Source organism: Leucopleurus acutus (assembly GCF_964270905.1).
Source record: "Leucopleurus acutus genome assembly, chromosome: 4".
Classification (NCBI taxonomy): Eukaryota; Metazoa; Chordata; class Mammalia; order Artiodactyla; family Delphinidae; genus Leucopleurus; species Leucopleurus acutus.
In genome coordinates, this window is record NC_139146.1 from 49,418,014 (window position 1) to 49,441,250 (window position 23,237).

Genomic DNA, 23,237 nt, shown 5'->3' on the forward strand with positions numbered 1-23,237 from the left:
CCATTTCTCTAGGAGGTGGGTCAAAAAGGATCTTGCTGTGACTTATGTCATAGAGTGTTCTGCCTATGTTTTCCTCTAAGAGTTTGTTGGTGTCTGGCCTTACATTTAGGTCTTTAATCCATTTTGAGTTTATTTTTGTGTATGGTGTTAGGGAGTGTTCTAATTTCATTCTTTTACATGTAGCTGTCCAGTTTTCCCAGCACCACTTATTGAAGAGGCTGTCTTTTCTCCACTGTATATTCTTACCACCTTTATCAAAAATAAGGTGACCATATGTGCATGGGTTTACCTCTGGGCTTTCTATCCTGTTCCACTGATCTATATTTCTGTTTCTGTGCCAGTACCATACTGTCTTGATTACTGTAGCACTGTAGTATAGTCTGAAGTCAGGTAGCCTGACTCCTCCTGCTCCGTTTTTCTTTCTCAAGATTGCTTTGGCTATTTGGGGTCTTTTGTGTTTCCATACAGATTATGAAACTTTTTGTTCTAGTTTTGTGAAAAATGCCAGTAGTAGTTTGACAGGGATTGCACTGAATCTGTAGATTGCTTTGGGTTGTAGAGTCACTTTCGCAATGTTGATTCTTCCAATCCAAGAACATGGTATATCTCTCCATCTATTTGTATAATCTTTTTTTTTTTTTTGCGTTACATGGGCCTCTCACTGCTGTGTTCTCTCGCGTTGTGGAGCACAGGCTCCAGACGGGCAGACTCAGTGGCCATGGCTCACGGGTCCAGCTGCTCCGCGGCATGTGGGATCTTCCCGGACCAGGGCACGAACCCATGTCACCTGCATCGGCAGGCTGACTCTCAACCACTGCGCCATCAGGGAAGCCCTATTTGTATCATCTTTAATTTCTTTAATCAGTGTCATAACTATCTGCACACAGGTCTTCTGTCTCCTTAGGTAGGTTTATTCCTAGATATTTTATTCTTTTTGTTGCAATGGTAAATGGGAGTGTTTTCTTAACTTCACTTTCAGATTTTTCATCATTAGTGTATAGGAATGAAAGAGATTTCTGTGCATTAATTTTGTACCCTGCTACTTTACCAAATTCATTGATTAGCTCTAGTAGGTTTCTGGTAGCATCTTTAGGATTCTCTGTGTATAGTATCATGTCATCTGCAAACAGTGACAGCTTTACTTTGTTTTTTTCCAATTTGGATTCCTGTTATTTCTTTTTCTTCTCTGATTGCTCTGGCCAAAACTTCCAAAACTATGTTGAATAATAGTGGTGAGAGTGTGCAACCTTGTCTTATTCCTGATCTTAGAGGAAATGGTTTCAGCTTTTCACCATTGAGCATGATGTTGGCTGTGGGTTTGTCATATATGGCCTTTATTATGATGAGGAAAGTTCCCTCTATGCCTACTTTCTGAAGGGATTTTATCATAAATGGGTGTTGAATTTTGTTGAAAGCTTTTTCTGCATCTATTGAGATGATCATATAATTTTTCTCCTTCAATTTGTTAATATGGTGTATCACGTTGATTGATTTGCGTATATTGAAGAATCCTTGCATTCCTGGGATAAACCCCACTTGATCATGGTGTATGATCCTTTTAATGTGCTGTTGGATTCTGTTTGCTAGTATTTTGTGGAGGATTTTTGCATCTATGTTCATCAGTGAAATTGGCCTGTAGTTTTCTTTCTTTGGGACATCTTTGTCTGGTTTTGGTATCAGAGTGATGGTGGCCTCGTAGAATGTGTTTGGGAGTGTTCCTCCCTCTGTTATATTTTGGAATAGTTTGAGAAGGATAGGTGTTAGTTCTTCTCTAGATGTTTGATAGAATTCGCCTCTGAAGCCATCTGGTCCTGGCATTTTGTTTGTTGGAAGATTTTTTATCACAGTTTTAATTTCAATGCTTGTGATTGGTCTGTTCATATTTTCTATTTCTTCCTGGTTCAGTCTCAGAAGGTTGTGCATTTCTAAGAATTTTTCCATTTCTTCCAGGTTGTCCATTTTATTGGCATAGAGTTGCTTGTAGTAATCTCTCATGATCCTTTCTATTTCCGGAGTGTCAGTTGTTACTTCTCCTTTTTCATTTCTATTTCTATTGATTTGAGTCTTATCCCTTTTTTTCTTGATAAGTCTGGCTAATGGTTTATCAATTTTGCCTATCTTCTCAAAGAACTAGTTTTTAGTTTTATTGATCTTTGTTATCATTTCCTTCATTTCTTTTTCATTTATTTCTGATCTGATCTTTATTATTTCTTTCCTTCTGCTAACTTTGTGGTTTTTTGGTTCTTCTTTCTCTAATTGCTTTAGGTGTAAGGTTAGGTTGTTTATTTGATATGTTTCTTGTCTCTTAAGGTAGGATTGTATTGCTATAGACTTCCTTCTTAGAACTGCTTTTGCTGCATCCCATACGTTTTGGGTGGTCGTGTTTTCATTGTCATTTGTTTCTAGGTGTTTTTTGATTTCCTCTTTGATTTCTTCAGTGATCTCTTGGTTATTAAGCAGTGTGTTGTTTAGCCTCCATGTGTTTGTATTTCTTACAGATTTTTTCCTGTAATTGATATCTAGTCTTATAGCATTGTGGTCGGAAAAGATACTTGATATGATTTCAGTTTTCTTAAATTTACCAATGCTTGATTTGTGACCCAAGATATGACCTATCCTGGAGAATATTCCATGAGCACTTGCGAAGAATGTGTATCCTGTTGCTTTTGGATGGAATGTCCTATAAATATCAATTAAGTCCATCTTGTTTAATGTATCATTTACAGCTTGTGTTTCCTTATTGATTTTCATTTTGGTTGATCTGTCCATTGGTGAAAGTGGGGTGTTAAAGTCCCCTACTATGATTGTGTTACTGTCGATTTCCCCTTTTATGGCTGTTAGCATTTGCCTTATGTATTAAGGTACTCCTATGTTGGGTGCATAAACATTTACAATTGTTATATCTTCTTCCTGGATTGATCCCTTGATCATTATGTAGTGTTCTTCTTTGTCTCTTCTAATAGTCTTTATTTTGAAGTCTATTTTGTCTGATATGAGAATTGCTACTCCAGCTTTCTTTTGATTTCCATTTGCATGGAATATCTTTTTCCATCCCCTCACTTTCAGTCTGTATGTGTCCCTGGATCTGAAGTGGGTCTCTTGTAGACAGCATATATGTTGGTCTTGTTTTTGTATCCATTCAGCCAATCTATGTCTTGTTTGGAGCATTTATTCCATTTACATTTAAGGTAATTATTGATCTTTATGTTCCTATTCCCATTTTCTTAATTGTTTTGGGTTTGTTATTGGAGGTCTTTTCCTTCTCTTGTGTTTCCTGCCTAGAGAAGTTCCTTTAGCATTTGTTGTAAAGCTGGTTTGGTGGTGCTGAACTCTCTCAGCTTTTGCTTGTCTGTAAAGGTTTTAATCTTTCTGTCAAATCTGAATGAGATCCTTGCTGGGTAGAGTAATCTTGGTTGTAGGTTTTTCTCCTTCATCACTTTAAATATGTCCTGCCAGTCCCTTCTGGCTTGCAGAGTTTCTGCTGAAAGATCAGCTGTTAACCTTATGGGGATTCCCTGATGTGTTATTTGTTGTTTTTCCCTTGCTGCTTTTAGTATTTGTTCTTTGTATTTAATTTTTGATAGTTTGATTAATATGTGTCTTGGCATGTTTCTCCCTGGATTTATCCTGTAAGGGACTCTCTGTGCTTCCTGGACCTGATTAACTATTTCCTTTCCCATATTAGGGAAATTTTCAATTATAACCTCTTCAAATATTTTCTCGGTCCCTTTCTTTTTCTCTTCTTCTTCTGGGACCCCTATAATTTGAATGTTGGTGCGTTTAATGTTGTCCCAGAGGTCTCTGAGACTGTCCTCAATTATTTTGATTCTTTTTTCTTTATTTTGCTCTGCAGTAGTTATTTCCACTATTTTATCTTCCAGGTCACTTATCCATTCTTCTGCCTCAGTTATTCTGCTATTGATCCCTTCTAGAGAATTTTTAATTTCATTTATTGTGTTGTTCATCACTGTTTGTTTGCTCTTTAGTTCTTCTAGGTCCTTGTTAAACGTTTCTTGTATTTTCTCCATTCTTTTTCCAAGATTTTGGATCATTCTTACTATCATTATTCTGAATTCTTTTTCAGGTGGACTGCCTATTTTCTCCTCATTTGTTAGGTCTTGTGGGTTTTTGCCTTGCTCCTTCATCTGCTGTGTGTTTCTCTGTCTTCTCATTTTGCTTAACTTACTGTGTTTGGGGTCTCCTTTTCATAGGCTGCAGGTTCGTAGTTCCTGTTGTTTTTGGTGTTTGTCACCAGTGGCTAAGCTTGGTTCAGTGGGTTGTGTAGGCTTCCTGGTGGAGGGGACTAGTGCCTGTGTTCTGGTGTATGAGGCTGGATCTTGTCTTTCTGGTGGGCAGGTCCACGTCTGGCGGTGTGTTTTGGGGTGTCTGTGGCCTTATTATGATTTTAGGCAGCCTCTCTGCTAATGGGTGGGGTTGTGTTCCTGTCTTGCTAGTTGTTTGGCATGGGGTGTCCAGCAGTGTAGCTTGCTGGTCATTGAGTGGAGCTGGGTCTTGGCTTTGAGATGGAGATCTCTGGGAGATTTTTGCCGTTTGATATTATGTGGAGCTGGGAGGTCTCTTGCGGACCAGTGTCCTGAACTTTGCTCTCCCACCTCAGTGGTACAGCCCGGATGCCTGGCTGGAGCACCAACAGCCCATCCTCCATACGGCTCAGAATAAAAGGAAGGAAAAAAAGAAAGAAAGAAAGAGGAAGATAAAGTAAAATAAAGTAAAATCAAATAAAGTTATTAAAATAAAAAATAATTATTAAGAAAAAATTGTTTTTAAGTAATAAACAAAGAAAAAAATCAGACCGAACCTTAGGACAAATGGTAAAAACAAAGCTATACAGACAAAAATCACACACAGAAACATACACATACACACTCACAAAAAGAGAAAAAGGGGAAAAAAAAATATATCATTGCTCCCAATGTCCACCTCCTCAATTTGGGATGATTCGTTGTCTATTCAGGAATTTCACAGACGCAGGGTACATCAAGTTGATTGCGGAGATTTAATCTGCTGCTTCTGAGGCTGCTGGGACAGATTTCCCTTTCTCTTCTTTGTTCGCACAGCTCCCTGGGTTCAGTTTGGGATTTGGCCCCGCCTCTGCGTGTAGGTTGCCTGAGGGCGTCTGTTCTTCGCTCAGGCAGGACGGGGTTAAAGGAGCCGCTGATTCAGGGCCTCCGGCTCACTCAGGCCGGGGCGGTGGGCGGTGCATGGAGGGTGGCGGGGCGGGGCATGGAGGGCGGCGGGGCGGGGCATGGAGGGCGGGGCGGGCCTGCGGCAGCAGACGCCACCATGACGTTGCAGCTGCCATGACGTTGCAGCAGCCTGAGGCGCGCTGTGCGTTCTTCCGGGGAAGTTCTCCCTGGATCCCGGGGCCCTGGCAGTGGTGGGCTGCACAGGCACCCCTGAAGGGAGGTGTGGATAGTGACCTGTGCTCGCACACAGACTTCTTGGTGGCAGCGGCAGCAGCAGCAGCCTTAGCGTCTCATGCCCGTCTCTGGTGTCCGCGCTGATAGCCGCGGCTCTCGCCCGTCTCTGGAGCTCCTAAGCAGCGCTCTGAATCCCCTCTCCTCGTGCGCCAGGAAACAAAGAGGTAAGAAAAAGTCTCTTGCCTCTTCAGCAGCTCCAGACTTTTTCCCTGACTCCCTCCCGGCTAGCCGTGGTGCACTAACCCCTTCAGGCTGTGTTCACGCGCCAACCCCAGTCCGCTCCCTGCGCTCCGACCGAAGCCTGAACCTCAGCTCCCAGCCCCGGCCCACCCCGGCGGGTGAGCAGAGAGGCCTCTCCGGCTGGTGAGTGCTGGTCGGCCCTGATCCTCTGTGCGGGAATCTCTCCGCTTTGCCCTCTGCACCCTGTTGCTGTGCTCTCCTCCGTGACTCTGAAGCTTTCCCCCTCTGCCACCTGCAGTCTCCACCAGTGAAGGGTCTTCCTAGTGCGTGGAAACTTTTCCTCCTTCACAGCTCCCTCCCACTGGTACAGGTCCCGTCCCTATTCTTTTGTCTCTGTTTTTTCTTTTGCCCTACCCAGGGACGTGGGGAGTTTCTTGCCTTTTGGGAGGTCTGAGGTCTTCTGCCAGCGTTCAGTAGGTGTTCTGTAGGAGTTGTTCCACATGTAGATGTATTTCTGATGTATTTGTGGGGAGGAAGGTGATCTCCGCGTCTTACTCTTCCGCCATCTTGAAGCTCCTCCGCCGTGTATTTTTAATGTTTATTTCACCAAACACATACCCTTTAAATATCTTCCCTCATTTCCTTTGATAGTTAACCTCTTCTTTCTTCTTAGGATTAGGATAACTGGAGAGGGTAGGATTTCAACCTAGTTATACCTCATTCCAATCTTGTGTTCCTGTCATTACACAGTGTAGGATGAATTACTGCTGTCTTAGGGGAACTGAATCAGTAACTCTCCTCACTTTGATTTTTCCTAACTCCTCTTTTCACAGGCATTAAAAAAAAACTTAATTTTGGACAATTTTAGATGTACAGAAACGTTGCAAAGATAGTACAGAGTATTCCCGTGTATCCCTCTCCCAGCTTCCCCTATTGTCAACATCCTGCATGACTACGGTCCACAGGCTGTGTGTCTGGCACAGTGGATGAGAAATTCCACATCAAGCATGTGACTGTGAAATTTCAGAAACAGAAGCTTGGGGAGCAGGGAGGGTGGGCTGGGGCACAAAACAGGTGACATATAAAAGAATAGGACTGGATTGTCATCAGACTTCTCAGTTGCCACACTGGAAGCTAGAAAACCGTAAACCGATGCTTTCAAAATTCTGAATGAAAATTATTTCTACCATAAAATCCCATAGTAGCCAAACTACATACATTAGAATAAAGTTAATTGCAGAACTACAGGTTTCAGAAAACGTGCCTCCCATGCCCATTTTATCAGAAAGTTATTCAAGGATTTGTTTCTCTAAAAAGGGAAAGGAAAAAAAGAGGGAGAAAGCCCAGGAGACTGGTGAGGGAAGTTAAAGACTACATAGCTCTGTGGCTGCCTGAGAAACAAACAGTGCAGAGTGGAGCAAGCAAACAGAGGTGTTTAAACATAGATTCATAGTCCTGTCAGGCTGTTTGGGGATAAATTAGTGATAAGAATAGAGGAATTTAAATATAAGATCCAGACAGTTGAACCCTGGAGAAAATGAAAAGTTGCCTGTAAGCATGGTATACTACACAGCTCAGCTTTGAGCCATACGCAGTCAAATTCATGTACATATCGAATATTTATTTAAACAGAAGAGGTAATCCAACCACATCGGGTCGATGGAGGAAGGGGAGAGAGAGAGAGCACACATGCTAGGATCTTCCACCCTTATATCCAGAAGTCAGTAGTTATTATCTAAAATTGAAAAACAAATTAAGAGGCACCAATCTCAGCCTATTATTTGACAACAGGGGAATAAATATCAGAAGAAACACTTGAAAATGGTGGCCTCTAGGGAGTGGGGATAAGGAATTGGGAGGAATTGGCCAAGGGAAAGTTCTAGTAGGATTATGTGACTTTTAAAAACAATGTCCATGTGTTTCATTAAAAGGGACAAGATTAGATGAATGGGTGCCCTGCCAAAGCAGGGACCTGGTCTGTCCCCAGGCTGGCCCAACTCCGTTAAAAATCGGGGAGTGTCCGGAGAAGAACAGTGTAAATGGTCCCCCTGAACCAAGTGTCTTGGTTTCAAATCAAGGCTGTGGCCAGTCAAGTGGGATGCTTTAATCAGCTTGCATACTCGTTTGCATTCTGAGACTTCGGTCAGGGTGAGAGTTCACTTACTGTTTGCACAGCTGCTGGGCTCGCCTGCCTGAAGGGTGCAGCTCTGTTGCCTGAGTGCTCCGGTTGGCCGTCTTCTGAAAGCATGGATTTTCCTGCAGGATTTGGATGGGGGGCAGTCACCTCAGCTTATCAAGTGGAAGGTAGGAGAAGCTTCTTCCCCTTCTCCAGAGCTGGAATGGCTTACTTCTCATGGATTCTGTATGTCTGGGGAAGAAGGTTGGGTGAGGGGGCAAAAAGAAGAGAAGCAAAAGGACTGAAGAGCCCGTAACTGCATAAATGAAGCTATCCCTATTCACATAGAAGACACTTGCTTCCCATGTCCCTTTCCTTAGGCACAAGGGTGGTGGTGACGAGGGGCTGAAGACCCCTCTAAGGCTGTAATTTTGGTCCGTTCCAGCTCATCTGAGACATCAGTGTACACTGGACCAGCTGCTTTCATCACTGGTTTCTTGAACACATTTCCCATAACCTCCCTAAAAATGATAACAATTTCTCCTATTGGTTAGAAAAATATTGACTAAATACCTTCAAGGAGTCCAAGAGACATCACTGAAGGATGTTCTTCAGTTGGGAGAGGTTCCCTGTTCTATTTCAAGGCACCCCCATTTCCTGGGTGGCTGAGAATTAACTGTGAGATGGCAAAGCGCACCCAGAGTGGAGTTGGAGGTCTGAGTTCTGGTCTCCATCCTGCCAGGCATGAGCTTGTGAATCTGGTCTCCTCCTCTAGTCTCAGTTTCTTCCTATGAAAAATAGGAAGATTAGATTAGCTTTTCCCTATATATATTTTCCACCTAAGGAATTAGGGATTGTTAATAGCTATCATGGGAAAATATTTATTTGGTCAAATAAATGTGGAAACCCAGGGATAAATAAAGCTAAGAGAATTTCTGGCAGCATTTTCCTAGAACTGCTGTAGCAAATGACCATAAACTGGGAGGCTTAAACACAGAAATGTATTCTCTCACACTTCGGGGGGCCAGAACTAGCCATCTGAAGATGTCATTAGCTAAGATAAGCTAAGCTCATACTGGAGTAGAGTGGGGCTTTAATCCAATATGACTGGTGTCCATATAAGAAGAGGGAAATTTGGACACAGCAACACATGTGGAGAATGTCATGTGACAATAGAGGCAGAGACTCAAGTGATGCAGCTGTAAACCAAAGAACACCAAGGGCCGATGGCCACTCCCGCAAGCTAGAAGAGGCAAGGAAGGGTTCTAGCAAGAGTCTCAGAGGGAATATGACCCCGCTGAAACCTTGATTTTGGACTTCTAGGCTCTAGAAATGAGAGAGAATAAGTTTCTGTTGTTTAGGCCACCTCTTTTGTGGTACTTTACTGTGGCAGCCCTAGAAAACAAATACATCAACAAAAACAAGTAAATTAAAAAAGATCTAATTACTGCTTATGGTGAGTGCTAGGGTGATACCAGTTTTGATTTAGGAGAATCTCTGTGAATTACTGTCATTTAATCTGAAACTTTAAGGACGAGAAGGAGGGAGCCATTTGAAGATGGTGAAGGGTTTTCTAGACAGAGTGCAGGTTGATCCTGGCATAGTCCATGCTGCTTATGATGCTTATGATTCCCAGCTTCAGTTGCCATTTCCCAGGCCTCCAGAAATGAGAATGAGGAATCTCTGCTATGATCATTGCAACAGCTGCCATGTGGAAGACATCTTCCACGGGGACTATGTATGTTATGACACATATGCTCTGTGATACAAAGCACTTTCAAAAGAATGTCTGGGGATGTACAGGTTAATAGGGATTCCACGTCACTTTTTTTCTCTCTATGGTATCTTCTACATTTGTTCCCAGGTAATTTTCACTTGGTCAGGGTGGGTGACTTGATGAAGCTGGCCTTCTAGTAGTGAAAACAAGAAACAGGACGTTGGCTAGTTTCCTTCTCAGAAGAGAGGTCAGACAGAGCTGAGAGGGGGTTGCAGTGCACAGAATCAGGTTCTAGAAGGTGCACAGCATGGAAACTAGGAAGCTGAGTTCTGGAGCCAGACTCGCTAGACTGGGGGTCCATCTCTACCTTTTTCTAACTCTGCATGACTTTGAGCAATTTACTCAACTTCTCTGTGCCTCCTTGTCGGTAAGATGGGGGTGATTATGGTATCTACTTTATAGTGCTGCTGTGAGGTTTAAATACGATGACGTGTGTTAAATGCTTGATGCTCAGTAAGTGCTGAATGCATCGTATTTATATTTAGGTGGGGGAGGGTCACAAACGGGCTACTGAGAATGAATCACTTTAGAACTCCACAGTGAACTTGGCTGAAGCACACAGTCAGTTATACAAGACAACACAGTGGGTTTCAGTTCCCAGCTCCCAGATCCTGCTCACTCAGCCCTGGGGATAAGATTACTGGTCCTTTCTGAGCTTCTCTCATCACAGGGTCTCCGCATTGCTGTACCTCTTCTGTCTGCACTGGGCTTGCTGCTGCCTTATGGTAAGGTCTTTATTTGTTGTCCCGAACCTGCTATTGTGCTGTTAGCTCTCTAACAACAGCTTTCAGAAGGGAAATTGATCTTCCCTTCTCTTTTTGTCAATGCACAGATGCCTTTTATATGTTTCCTTGGTTTTCTTATCTATCCTTTTGTGCTGGGTTTGAATCCTAGCTCAAGCACTTACTAGCTGAGTGACTTTGGGCAAATAACTTATTTAAGTCTCAGGTTCCTTATTTGTAAAACTAGGAAAACGGTCATGCCCACTCTGTAGGTTTGTTCTGGGGATTAAAGAGGTCAGCATATATGACTGGAGCACAAGAGTGCCTGGGTCATAATATCCACGAAATAACAATAACAACAACACTCCCGCTACTACTACTAGTAATAATAATAAGGATGATGATGTTATTCTTTCTCCTGGCTGGATTCTCTCCCACTGTCTGTACTGATAGGAGAGCTACATCATCTGCTCCATTTACTGGGAATGGTCCTTTCTTCTTTGGACCACAAGTAAGAATATACTCCCTTCTTGCTCATTCTCGTCCTGATCTTCCAGCAGCGCCTGGGAGAGTTACTGTTTAGCTACCCCTTCCACCACTGCGAGGATCACATATGCAGGACGTCAACACGTGGCTTTGTCAAATCAATGTGGCCCGGAATTTAAAAGCTTGAAGTCACCTTGTCGCTTTTCGATTTTGAGAATCTTTGCACTTTTGAGCTTCCCTGGCCTTTGAACGTCTACAGAGCCTTTGGAAGTCATGGACACTCAGCAGAACTGAGGATTGAGCGTGAATTGTATTTATACAGAAAAAATCTATCTCGGTGATTTGTTATAAAACATCACTATGTATCTTTCTCCAGAGATTTTCAAAACACATTGTGTGTGTAGGTATCTTTGTTTTCAGACATCCTATCTGGAGCCCGGAGATACAGCTATAATACTCCACCCCCTCCCCACTCCCCTACAGACCCACGCCCACTCCCACACAGAAATAGAGATACTTGGGCTCTGTCACTTTTAATCAAAGGCACTCTCAGGGTCTTTTGCAGGTAGAGTGACCAGAGAATGCAGGACAGGCCTTCCGGTCCCTGGGCCTCCTAATATACTGACTACTTGCTTGCATATTTCACCAGACCCATGGCTCTTCGTTCTTCCTGTGCATGTCTCTTGGGCCTTCATGCTGGCCACTTCCCTGACTGTGGTTTTTAAGAAGAGTTTAATGTAATGTTTATTACATCAGAGTTGGCTGTGTAGTGCCTTTTGGAGGAAAGCGCCATATAAATCTAATAAATAAGTAATAAACAAGTGATATAAACAGGAAAATTATGTGTTTTACGTGAGCTGTAAAGAATATTGTAAAACCTGTAAAAATGTATTTGTTAGATGAAGAGGCAGGGAAGAAAAATGCAGATGATCATTATTCGTACAGAAGTGAGTTTCATGCAATATTTTAAAGTGCAGAAAAATTCCCATGATTTTTAACCCTTTATGAAACTGACTCTGCCTATGCTGTTGGCTGCAGGGAATGTGAGGCCCAAAACAGCAGGTAGCTCAGTGGCATTTTGTTTACTTCCTCAGTAGGCCACGGAGGGGCCATGAAAATAACATTTAGGACCTGATTCTATAGCTCTTATGAGCTTGTACCTCCCAGTGATTTCACGGAGGATCTCTTAAGGGGTGAATGTGCTCTACAAAATCCCACGAACCATCAGCAAAGTCCAGACTACTCCGTTAAGGCCTCCTGGTGTGATCTGAGTTTGTGGGTTTCTTTTTTTTCTTTGTCTTTTACTTTTTAAATTAAATTAATTTATTTTTTATGCAGCAGGTTCTTATTAGTTATCTATTTTATACATATTAGTGTATATATGTCAATCCGAATGTCCCAATTCATTCCTCCCCACCCTTGGTGTCCATACATTTGTTATCTACATCTGTGTCTCTATTCCTGCCTTGCAAACTGGTTCATCTGTACCATTTTTCTAGATTCCACATATATGCGATAATATACGTTATTTGTTTTTCTCTTTCTGACTTACTTCATTCTGTATGACAGTCTCTAGGTCCATCCACATCTCTACAAATTACCCAATTTCGTTCCTTTTTATGGCTGAGTAATACTCCATTGTATATATGTACCACTTCTTCTTTATCCATTCGTCGGTTGATGGACACTTAGATTGCTATGACCTGGCTATTGTAAATAGAGCTGCAATGAACATTGGGATGTATGTGCCTTTTTTTTTTTTTTTTTTTTTTTTTTGCGGTACGCAGGCCTCTCACTGTTGTGGCCTCTCCCTTTGCGGAGCACAGGCTCCAGACGCACAGGCTCATTGGCCGTGGCTCACGGACCTAGCCGCTCCACAGCATGTGGGATCTTCCCAGACCGGGGCACGAACGCTTGTCCCCTGCCTCGGCAGGCGGACTCTCAACCATTGTGCCACCAGGGAAGCCCCGATCATGTGGTTTTTATTCTTCAATTTGTTAATATGGTGTATCACATTGATTGATTGGCAGATATTGAAAAATCCTTGCATCCCTGGGATAAATTCAACTTGATCATGGTTTATGATCCTTTTAATGTGTTGTTGGATTCTGTTTGCTAATATTCTATTGAGGATTTTTGCATCTGTATTCATCAATGACATTCGTTGGTAATTTTCTTTATTTGTAGTATCTCTGTCTGATGTTGGTATCAGGGTGATGGTGGCTTCATAGAATGAGTTTGGGAATGTTCCTCCCTCTGCAATTTTTTGGAGGAGTTTGAGAAGGATGAGTGTTAGCTCTTCTCTAAATGTTTGGTAGAATTCGCCTGTGAAGCCATCTGGTCCTGGACTTTTGTTTGTTGGAAGATTTTTAATCACAGTTTCAATTTCATTACCTGTAATTTATCTGTTCATATTTTCTGTTTCTTCCTGGTTCAGTCTTGGAAGCTTATACCTTTCTAAAAATTTGTCCATTTCTTCCAGGTTGTCTATTTTATTGGCATAGAGTTGCTTGTAGTAGTCTCTTAGGATGCTTTTTATTTCTGCAGTGTCCATTGTACCTTCTCCTTTTTCATTTCTCATTTTATTGATTTGAGTCCTCTCCCTCTTTTTCTTGATGAGTCTGGCTAAAGGTTTATCAATTTGTTTATCTTCTCAAAGAACCAGCTTTTAGTTTTATTGATCTTTGCTACTGTTTTCTTTCTTTCTATTTCATTTATTTCTGCTCTGATCTCTATGATTTCTTTCCTTCTATTAACTTTGGGTTTTGTATGTTCTTCTTTCTCTAATTCCTTTAGGTGTAAGGTTGGATAGTTTTTTTTTTAATATCTTTATAGGAGTATAATTGCTTTACATTGTTGTGTTAGTTTCTGCTGTTTAACAAAGTGAATCAGCTATACGTATACATATATCCGCATATCCCCTCCGTTTTGTATCTCCCTCCCATCCTCCCTATCCCACCCTTCTAGGTGGTTACAAAGCACTGAGCTGATCTCCCTGTGCTATACGGCTGCTTCCCACTAGCTATTTTACATTTGGTAGTGTATATATGTCCATGCCACTCTCTCACTTCATCCTAGCTTACCCTGCCCCCTCCCCGTGTCCTCAAATCCATTCTCTACGTCTGTGTCTTTATTCCTGTCCTGCCCCTAGGTTCATAAGAACCTTTTTTTTCCCCTTAGATTCCATATATATGTCTTAGCATATTGTATTTGTATTTCTCTTTCTGACTTACTTCACTCTGTATGACAGATTCTACGTCCATCTACCTCACTACAAACAACTCAATTTTGTTTCTTTTTATGGCTGAGTAATATTCCATTGTATATATGTGCCACATCTTCTTTATCCATTCATCTGTTGATGGACACTTAGGTTGTTTCCATGTCCTGGTTATTGTAAATAGTGCTGCAATGTGTACATGACTATTTTTGAATTATGGTTTTCTCAGGGTATATGCCCAGTAGTGGGATTGCTGGGTCTAATGGTAGTTCTATTTTTAGTTTCTTAAGGAACCTCCATACTGTTCTCCATAGTGACTGTATCAATTTACATTCCCACCAGCAGTGCAAGAGGGTTCCCTTTTCTCCATACCCTCTCCAGCATTTATTGTTTGTAGATTTTTTGATGATGGCCATTCTGACCAGTGTGAGGTGATACCTCATTGTAGTTTTGATTTGCGTTTCTCTAATGATTAATGATGTTGAGCATCCTTTCATGTGTTTGTTGGCAATCTGTATATGTTCTTTGGAGAAATGTCTATTTGGGTCTTCTGCCCATTTTTGGATTGGGTTTTTTTTTTTTTTTTTTTTGATATCGAGGTGCATGAGCTGCTTGTATATTTTGGAGATAAATCCTTTGTCATTTGCTTCGTTTGCAAATATTTTCTCCCATTCTGAAGGTTGTCTTTTTGACTTGTTTATGGTTACCTTTGCTGGGCAAAAGCTTTTAAGTTTCATTAGGTCCTATTTGTTTATTTTTGTTTTTATTTCCATTTCTCTAGGAGGTGGGTCAAAAAGGATCTTGCTGTGATTCATGTCACAGAGTGTTCTGCCTATGTTTTCCTCTAACAGTCTTATAGCGTCTGCCTTACATTTAGGTCTTTAATCCATTTGGAGTTTATTTTTATGTATGGTGTTACGGAGTGTTCTAATTTCATTCTTTTACATGTAGTTGACCAGTATTCCCAGCACCACTTATTGAAGAGGCTGTCTTTTCTCCATTGTATATTCTTGCCTCCTTTATCAAAGATATGGTGACCATATGTGTTTTTCTCTGGGGTTTCTATTCTGTTCCACTGATCTATATTTCTATTTTTGTGCCAGTACCGTTACTGTAGCTCTGTAGTGTAATCTGAAGTTAGGAGCCTGATTCCTCCAACTTCATTTTACTTCCTCAATATTGCTTTGCCTATTTGGGGTCTTTTGTGTTTTCATACAAATTGTAAAATTTTTTGTTCTAGTTCTGTGAAAAAATGCCATTGTTAGTTTGATAGGGATTGCATTGAATCTGTAGATTGCTTTGGATAGTATAGTCATTTTCACAATGTTGATTCTTCCAACCCAGGAACATGGTATATCTCTCCATCTGTTTGTTTCATCTTTAATTTCTCTCATTAGTGTTTTATAGTTTCTGCATACAGGTCTTTTTTCTCCTTAGGTAGGTTTATTCCTAGGTATTTTAGTCTTTTTTTGCAGTGATAAATGGAGTGTTTCTTTAATTTCTGTTTTAGATTTTTCATCATTAGTTTATAGGAATGCAAGAGTTTTCTGTGCCTTAACTTTGTATCTTGCTACTTTACCAAATTCATTGATTAGCTTTAGTAGTTTTCTGCTAGCATCTTTAGGATTCTCTGTGTAGATTATCATGCCATCTGCAAACAGTCACAGTTTTACTTCTTTTCCGATTTGTTGATTCCTTTTATTTCTTTTTCTTCTCTTGTTTCTGTGGCCAAAACTTACAAAACTATGTTGAATAATACTGGTGAGAGTGGGAAACCCTGTGTTGTTCCTGATCCTAGTGGAAATGGTTTCAGTTTTTCACCATTGAGAATGGTGTTGGCTGTGGGTTTGTCATATATGGCCTTTTTATGTTGAGGTAAATTCCCTCTATGCCCACTTTCTGGAGAGTTTTTATCATAAATGGGTGGTGAATTTTGTCAAAAGCTTTTTCTGTGTGTATTGAGATTATCATATGGTTTTTATCCTTGAATTTGTTAATATGGTGTTTCACAATGATTGATTTGCGTATATTGAAGAATCCTTGCATTCCTGGGATAAACCCCACTTGATCATGGTGTATGATCCTTTTTATGTACTGCTGGATTCTGTTTGCTAGTATTTTGTTGAGGATTTTTGCACCTATGTTCATCAGTGATATTGGTCTGTAGTTTTCCTTTTTTGTGACATCTTTTTCTGGTTTTGGTATCAGAGTGATGGTGGCCTCGTAGAATGAGTTTGGGAGTGTTCCTCCCTCTGCTATATTTTGGAAGAGTTTGAGAAGGAATGGTGTTAGCTCTTCACTAAATATTTGATAGATTTGGCCAGGGAATCCATTTGGCCCAGGGCTTTTATTTGTTGGAAGATTTTTAATCACAGTTTCACTTTCAGTGCTTGTGACTGGTCTTTTCATATTTTCTATTTCTTCCTGGTTCAGTCTTGGGAGGCTGTGCTTTTCTAAGAATTCGTCCATTTCTTGCAGGTTGTCCATTTTATTGGCATAGAGTTGCTTGTAGTAGTCTCTCGTGATCCTTTGTGGTTCTGAATTGTCAGTTTTTACTTCTCCTTTTTCATTTCTATATCTGTTGATTTGAGTCCTCTCCCTTTTTTTCTTGAGGAGTCTGGCTAATGGTTTATCAATTTTCTTTATCTTCTAAAGAGCCACCTTTTAGTTTTATTGATCTTTGCTCTCATTTCATTCATTTCTTTTTCATTTATTTCTCATCTGATCTTTATGATTTCTTTCCTTCTGCTAACTTTGGGGTTTTTTTGTTCTTCTTTCTCTAATTGGTTTAGATGTATGGTTAGGTTGTTTATTGGAGATTTTTCTTGTATCTTGAGGTAGGATTATATTGTTATATACTCCCCTCTTAGAACTAGTTTTGTGGCATCCCATAGTTTTTGGGTCGTCATGTTTTCATTGTCAGTTGTTTCTAGGTATTTTTTTATTTCCTCTTTGATTTCTTCAGTGATCTGTTGGTTTTTTAATAAGGTATTGTTTAGCCTCCATGTGTTTGTGTTTTTTACGTTTTTTCCCCTGTAATTCGTTTCTAATCTCATAGCCTTGTGGTTGGAAAAGATGCTTGATATGATTTCAATTTTCTTAGATTTACCAAGGCTTGGTTTTTGACCCAAGATGTGATCTATCCTGGAGAATGTTCCATGTGCACTTGAGAAGAAAGTGTAATCTGCTGTTTTTGGATGGAATGTCCTATAAATATCAATTAAATCTATCAGGTCTACTGTGTTATTTAAAGCTTGTGTTTCCTTATTAATTTTCTGTCTGGATGATCTGTCCATTGTTGTAAGTGAGGTGTTAAAGTCCCCACTATTATTGTGCTACTGGCGATTTCCTGTTTTATAGCTGTTAGCATTGGCCCTGTGTATTGAGGTGCTCCTATTTTAGGTGCATATATATTTATAATTGTTATATCTTCTTCTTAGATTGATCCCTTTATCATTATGTAGTGTTTTTCCTTGTCTCTTGTAACATTTTTTATTTTAAAGTCTATTTTATCCGATATGACTGTTGCTACTCCAGCTTTCTTTTGATTTCCATTTGGATGGAATATATTTTTCCATCCTGTCACTTTCAGTCTGTATGTGTCCCTAGGTCTGAAGTGGGTCTCTTGTAGACAGCATATATATGGATCTTGTTTTTATATCCATTCAGCAAGCTTGTGTCTTTTGGTTGGAGCATTTAATTCATTCACATTTAAGGTAATTATCAATATGTATGTTCCTATTACCATTTTCTTAATTGTTTTGGTAGTTCCTTTTCTTCTCTTTTGTTTCCCACTTAGAGAAGTTCCTTTAGCATTTATTGTAGAGCTGGTTTGGTGGTGCTGAATTCTCTTAGCTTTTGCTTGTCTGTAGAACTTTTTTTTTCTCTGTCAAATCTGAATGAGATTCTTGCAGGGTAGATTAATCTTGGTTGTAGGTTTTTCCCTTTCATCACTTTAAATATGTCCTGCCACTCCCTTCTGTCTTCTATAGTTTCTGCTGAGAAATCAGCTGTTAACCTTATGGGAGTTCTCTTGTGTGTTATTTGTCATTTTTCCCCTGTTGCTTTTAATAATTTTTCTTTGTCTTTAATTTTTGTCAATTTGATTACTATTTGTCTCGGTATGCTTCTCCTTGAGTTTATCCTGCCTCAGACTCTGTGCTTCCTGGGTGGCTATTTCCTTTCCCATGTGAGGGAAGTTTTTGACCATTGTCTCTTGAAATATTTTCTTGTGTCCTCTCTCTCTCTCTTCTACTTCTTTGACCCCCCCAATAATGCGAATGTTGGTGCATTTAATGTTGTCCCAGAGGTCTCTTAGGCTGTTTTCATTTCTTTTCCTTCTTTTAGATTTGGCTGGGGAATCCAGCCAAAAAGAATCCTTCTTTTTTCCTTCTTTTTTCTTTATTCTGCTCCACGGCTGTGAATTCCACCATTCTGTCTTCCAGGTCACTTATCTGTTCTTCTGCCTCAGTAATTCTGCTATTGATTACTTCAAGGGCATTTTTCATTTCAGTCATTGTATTGTTCATCTCTGTTTGTTTGTTCTTTAATTCTTGTAGGTCTTTGGTAAACATTTCTTGCATTTTCTCAATCTTTGCCTTGATTCTTTTTCCGAGGTCCTGGATCATCTTCACTATCATTATTCTGAATTCTTTTTCTGGAAGGTTGCCTATCTCCACTTCATTTAGTTGGTTTTGTGGGGTTTTATCTTGTTCCTTCATGTGGTACATAGTCCTCTGCCTTTTCATTTTGTCTGTCTTTCTGTGAATGTGGTTTTTGTTCCACAGGCTGAAGGATTGTAGTTCTTCTTGCTTCTGCTGTGTGTGCTCTGGTGGATGAGGCTATCTAAGAGGCTTGTGCAAGCTTCCTGATGGGAGGGAATTGTGGTGGGTAGAACTGGGTGGTGCTCTTCTGGGCAGAACTCAGTAAAACTTTAATCTGCTTGTCTGCTGATGAGTGGGGCTGGGTTCCCTCCCTGTTGGTTGTTTGGCCTGAGGCGACCCAGCATTGGAGCCTACCCAGCTCTTTGGTGGGGCTAATGACAGACTCTGGGAAGGCTCACACCAAGGAGTATTTCCCAGAACTTCTGCTGCCAGTGTACTTGTCCCCACCATGAGCCACAGCTGCCCCCCGCCTCTGCAGGAGACCCTTCAACACTAGCAGGTAGGTCTGGTTCAGTCTCTCATGGGTTCACTGCTCCCTCCCCTGTGTCCTGATGTGCACACTACTTTGTGCGTGCCCTCCAAGAGTGGAGTCTCCACTTCCCCCGTCCTGTTGAAGTCCTGCAGTCAAACCCCACTGGCCTTCAAAGTCTGATTCTCTAGGAATGCCTCCTCACTTTGCCGGAACCCCAGGTTGGGCAGCCTGACGTGGGGCTCAGAACTTTCACTCCAGTTGGTGGACCTCTGTGGTGTAATTGTTCTGCAGTTTGTGAGTCACACATCCATCGGCCATGGGATTTGATTTTATTGTGATTGTGCCCCTCCTACTGTCTCACTGCAGCTTCTCCCTTGTCACTGGATGTGGAGCATCTTTTTTGGTGAGTTCCAGTGTCTTCCTGTCAATGATTGTTCAGCAGTTAGTTGTGTTTCCAGTGCTCTTACAAGAGGGAGTGAACGCATGTCCTTCTACTCTGCCATCTTGAACCCTAAGTTTGTGGTTTTTAAGGAGGCAAAGGCCTCAGTTTTATGAATGCTATTATCACCCCTGCATGCTGAGCTTTGATTTAACTTAGACTTTGACTTTATGTTGGCAGATATTGAGGCTGGCCTCAAACTTTAGCCATTTGTTTGTCTTGGTGTGTCAAAGATGGAATGCTATAGTTGAGAAGCTTGGGCTTACCTTTGCACTTACAAAAGTGGGAGAATAAACAAAGCAGCTGAATTCCTTCGTTTTAGGTACGGTTTGTAGTGATTCTATCCAGGCTGTTTCTTCCTGTACCTTTTAAAAACTGAACTGGTCCATTCAAACCTGAGCTAGAGACACTTTTTATCTACCTGCTATAGATGTCAGCACAAGCCCCATATTTCTTTAAATCACTTCCTGTTTGCTTTCTCTGCTCAACCAATTTTGGCAGTGTGTCTTGGTTCCTAGTTCCTACTAAACTCTTTGGAGGAAACATTCCAGTCTCGGACTTAATCTCTTGGCTGCCCTTGGTAGTTTTCTAGAACGGAGCTCACCAGATTGGTCTGCCCTTTGTGTGGACCACCTAAGAAAGGAGTGGGAGCAGGCTTAAAAGCATGGTCATTTATTTCTTGATGTGTAAGGAAAAAGGAAGAAGAAAAGTGAGGCTTTATTCATGAAATTTCTCACAGATTGAAGTTGAGGTGACAGAAAGGACCCTTATTTCTTTCCCCCAGTTTCAAATTTGAGATTCACAAAAACTCAAAGTTGCCCCTTTTTTTGAATGTACCATGAAATTATGTAGTCATCATTGAACGGGTATGGGCTTTGGCAGGGATGATATTCAGATATTCATCAGCTGATACACTGGCCAATCCAATGTTAACTGTAAACAATAGGTGTAGACTGGACTGGCACCTGCCTTAACTGAGAGTAGATGCCAGCCTTAAACAACTGGTATGGAACAGACCAGCATCAGCATCTTCATTGACCATTAAGAGTAGTGGCCAGCTGTCAACAACTGATTTGACTAGCCTGGCACCCACATTAACTAATCAGAGTGGGTGCCAGCTGTAATCAACCACTGGGGACACACTTCCATGAACTGACTGAATTTTAGCTTTAGGCTTATGAGTGGGACACAGCTGGAATATATCAGACTCTATTTGTGAACTACTAGAGAGTCAAATCACTTAATTTCTTCTAGCCTCAGATTTCTTACCTGCAAAATTCCTAATGCTCACCTCTTTTTTTGAAATTTCATTGGATAAGTGTTGGAGAGCTTTTTCTTATGTTTTGTACTTCTTTGAATCTGAGGTGATTTCCTCAACTTTTTCTTCCAGATTATTAATTTGGATGTTAGCTTTGTTCATTCTATTTTTCAGTCCCTCTATGGAATATTTAATTATGGCGATCATATTTTTAAGTTTTAGGAACACATTCTTATTCTTTGATTGCCTAATTTCCAGGAAGTCAATTTGTTTTTTCGGATATAGTCACCCTCGAATCTTTTTAAGAATGCTAGTTAAAAAAATTAAGTCTTTTTTTTCTTTTTCTTTCTTTTTATATCAATTTGAAATCTTTGGATTATTTGTTTATTTGGGTCCATATCTTTTATGCTATCTGTTTTTGTCAAATGGCTGGTGATCCTTGAATACCCGTTTATGTTTTTGAATGAAAGAATATGTTGATAGTAGTAACTGAGTTAGGCTTCCTTTGAAGTTAAGTAACTCTGTTGAACTGAAACAGTGCTGGCCCTATAAGAAGCAGGGTTCTGTGTAAGTGGGTGGGGCCTGTTGACAGTCAGGCTTCTCATAATGGACTATGTATATGAAGGAAAGGAGCCAAGATTTAGATCTCAATAATTGCCAGATAATGGGGTCTTTAAGAAGGAATGTTTTGTTTGCTTTTTATTTATTAATTTTTTAAACAACCTTTGAGAGACTACCACTTGTGTAGTTTTAAAAAAATTATTTATTTATTTATACTTATTTTTTTCCAACATTTTACTTAGCATTTCTTTCTTTCTTATTTAAAAAAATTTGTGTTTTTTTTTTTTTGTTGTTGTTTTTTGTTTTTTTTTTTTTTTGAGGTACACGGGCCTCTCACTGTTGTGGCCTCTCCTGTTGCGGAACACAGGCTCCGGATGCGCAGGCTCAACGGCCATGGCTCACGGGCCCAGCCGCTCCGCAGCATGTGGGATCTTTCCGGACCAGGGCACGAGCCCATGTCCCCTGCATCAGCAGGTGGACTCTCAACCACTGCGCCACCAGGGAAGCCCTTTTAAAATTTTTATTGGAGTTTAGTTGCTTAACAATATTGTGTTAGTTTCTACTGCACAGTAAAGTGAATCAGCAGTATGTATATACATATCCCCTCTCTTTTGGATTTCCTTCCCATTTAGGTCACCACAGAGCACTGAGTAGAGTTCCCTGTGCTATCCAGTAGGTTCTCATTAGTTATCTATTTTATACCTAGTATCAATAGTGAGTGTATATGTGTTAATCCCAATCTCCCAATTCGTGCCTGGTCTTAGTTGTGGCACGAGGGATCTTAGTTGTGGCATGTGGACTCTTAGTTGCAGCATGTGGGCTTCTCAGTTGTGGCACGTGGACTCTTTAGTTGTGGCATGTGAACTCTTAGTTGTGGCATGCATGTGGGATCTAGTTGCCCGACCAGGGATCGCACTCAGGCCCTCTGCATTGGGAACATGGAGTCTTATCCACTGGACCACCAGGAAAGTCCCTTGCTTTTTAAAAGTGTTTTTGTTAAGTCTATTTCTTTTTCTTCAGTTTAATTGAGATATAATTGACATATAGCACCTTATAAGTTTAAAGTGTACAACATAGTGACTTGACATATATATTGTCAGTTGATTACCACAGTAAGCTTAGTTAACATCTATTATCTCCTTTAGATACAAAAAGAAAAAAAGAAAACAGTGTTTTACTTTTGATGCAAAATGTTAGGATCTACTCTGTCAGCAACTTTCAAATATAGCATGCAACAGCTTTCGCTGTAGTCATCATGTTTAATATTACATCCTCAGTACTTATTTATCTTATAAACTAAAAGTTTAAACCTTCTGACCACCTTCATTCAATTCCCCCTCCCCCCACCTCCCATCTCTGGAAGGCACAAATCTGATGTCTTTTTCTATGAATTTGATTTTTCTGTTTTCTTAGATTCCACATGTAAGTGAGATCATACAGTATTTGTATTTCTCTGTCTGTTTGCTTTTGACTTTTGTTTCCCATCTACACTACCCTTCAAGTTCACGTTTAGTTCTAGAGCTTATTCTATTTTTCTTTACTGTCTCAGTGCCCTTGATAGCAAGGGCTGTCTTGTCCCCACATCTCTCACTTTTATTAATCATTTCTTGGAACTTCCACCTGGGGTGAAGGCAGCACTAACTGCTCTGTTTATCGGGGAGAGGAACCAGTCAGGCCAATAGTACATTAGATAATCCTTTAATTAATTACTGTGATGACTGCTCTGAGCCTGCTGTGCTCTCTGCAGTGGCTGACCTGCAGATTCTCTAGGGCAACCCCTCTGAATCCTTACCAGCCGTCTTCAGTGTGTGAGTATATGTTGCAATCCTTTGCTTTAATTTCTCAGGCAATTCAGCCCTAGTTTCTTTCCATTTGCCGGAAATACTTTAGTCAATGTGATA

At 40.7% G+C, this 23,237-nt stretch overlaps 1 pseudogene across 1 annotated transcript in view; it reads left to right on the top strand.

The window, feature by feature from the left end:
• The first annotated feature begins 7,814 nt into the window (after window positions 1-7,814).
• The window catches only part of LOC309960675 (cytosolic beta-glucosidase-like), a 148,547-nt pseudogene continuing 133,124 nt past the window's right edge, over window positions 7,815-23,237 (top strand). Inside the window, exon 1 of the transcript XR_014327190.1 lies at window positions 7,815-7,925. The product of XR_014327190.1 is annotated as a cytosolic beta-glucosidase-like (transcript). The remainder of the gene's footprint in view (window positions 7,926-23,237) is intronic.